We start from the raw sequence: 2,035 nt of genomic DNA, 5'->3' as shown, positions 1-2,035 counted from the left end.
TGTGAATAACCATACAAATTGACTTGGTACCCTCAACAATATTACCTAATCGATGTGCCGGTTAACCACACACGCTCCACCGATCTATAATAAAGTTAAGTTACCCTTTGCCACTCTTACTAGTCCATGTTAGTGTGCCGGTTAACCACACACGCTCCACTAACGACTTGGTAAGGTACAAAGTGTAATTTTATGGGCTAGCACCAATTTCACATTTTCCTAAGTAACTAAGAATTGGGAATTTATAAATGTTTAGTTACTTAGTATTTGTCATTAATACTTTTAACGAAGGGAGAATTATAGTCCTTTGTCCTACCCGTTCGGCTAACGACCCTCCACCAGTCAAGGAAGCGGTGGGTGAGAGTGGACACCCATTAAACTGCCATTTTATAGGCAGTAACCTTATACCCCCCTTATAGACCGGCTTCGTGAATGAGGCCTACTAACGGTAAGATTGACTTTATCTTATACATATCTATATAATTAAAATTATAATAATAGTATAAGGGTTTGAATTTTAACTTTTAAAATTCTAAGGGCTAACTTGGAATTAAAGTATTCATAAGAGAAAACTTTTCAAATTCCAAAACTTGAGGGCAAGTTTTGAAACTATTCAAAACTAATTAATTCCATAACTTATGTGTTTAAATTAGTTTTAATTAAAAAACTCTTCAAGTTCCATAACTTGAGGACAAGTTATGGAAGACTTTAAACTAATAAAAGAATGTAACTTTTCTTTATTTTATAACTTATGGAATTAATTAAGGTTACACATTTTATTACTTAATGAAGTGACTCTTGAACCTCCATAACTTGAGGACAAAACTCTTCATTTTTGTAACCATTACCAACTTTTATGAGTTTTAAGAAACTTAAATGTGACTTTTCATATAACTTTAGGACAAGTTACAAAAACCCATTTTAGAATCAACTCTTAGATTAAAATGGATTGAAAACACATAATCAATTAACTTTTCTATTAATCTAAGCAACTCATAAGAACAAGATAATTCAAATTAAACTTTTTCATGTAATTAGCCTAATCACTAAACTAATACAAAACATGAATCTATTGACAATTATCTTTGAAATTGGATTAGTATGAACATTACCACATCAAAAACAAGTTTATAAGTCCAAAAACAGCTTAGGGTAATGTTCCTAGTCCATTTCTAGCCAAACACCTCGAAAATATGTTGTCTGGGGCTCCTACTCGTCGAGTGTATCAACCTACTCGCCAAGTAGGATGATTTTCTTCATGTACTCGGCGAGTTCATCAGTGGACTCGGCGAGTACAGTGCCCAAAATGCCCGAAATTCGACTTTTTCAGCATTTTTCAGCAATTTACATCAAGTATAATTGAAAACAAGCCTAGGCTCTGATACCACTGTTGGGTTTTGAGCATTCTAACACTCCTAAGTGTACATGCAACCCTAAATACCTTGGATCTATGTTTTCTCTATTATACATGCAAAGATGATTATCCAAGGTATTATCCTAACTAGCATACCAAAACATTGATACTAGGATAATAAAATAGATAGAATACATACCTTGTTGTTGTTGCTTGACTCCATGAAGCTTGAGAGCCTAGTGCCCCAAGTGTGACACCTCAAATGGTTCACACAACATCATGAACTCTTGGAATAACCATAAGAAGAAGACATACATGTTCAAATTGGCTAGCCCTCAAAGTATGTATCACTAGTGCCAATTTCTTGAACTAAAGGGGTTCTTATATAGTGTGGCTATTAGGGTTACACCATGTAACTCATGACTTTACCCATTCCTTATGCTCCATGGGTTTTAACCTCCATGGAGTATCCATGGATCACCACATGGGTTAAACCCAACATAAAGGAATCTTGGATCATAAGCCCACATATATAAGAATGAATGATTTACACAATCAATCCCCATATATTTAATTAGTCTCTTTTTTATCACTAAATTAAGTCCAAATTAATTCTTGATCAATACTAATTAAATAACATGATTTCATATTAATATATTATAACTTATAATATATTAATAT

The sequence above is a fragment of the Lactuca virosa genome, chromosome 7 (genome assembly GCF_052849685.1).
Source record: "Lactuca virosa cultivar CGN04683 chromosome 7, Lactuca_virosa_CGN04683_v6, whole genome shotgun sequence".
Lineage (NCBI taxonomy): Eukaryota > Viridiplantae > Streptophyta > Magnoliopsida > Asterales > Asteraceae > Lactuca > Lactuca virosa.
This window is presented reverse-complemented; position numbering follows the sequence as displayed.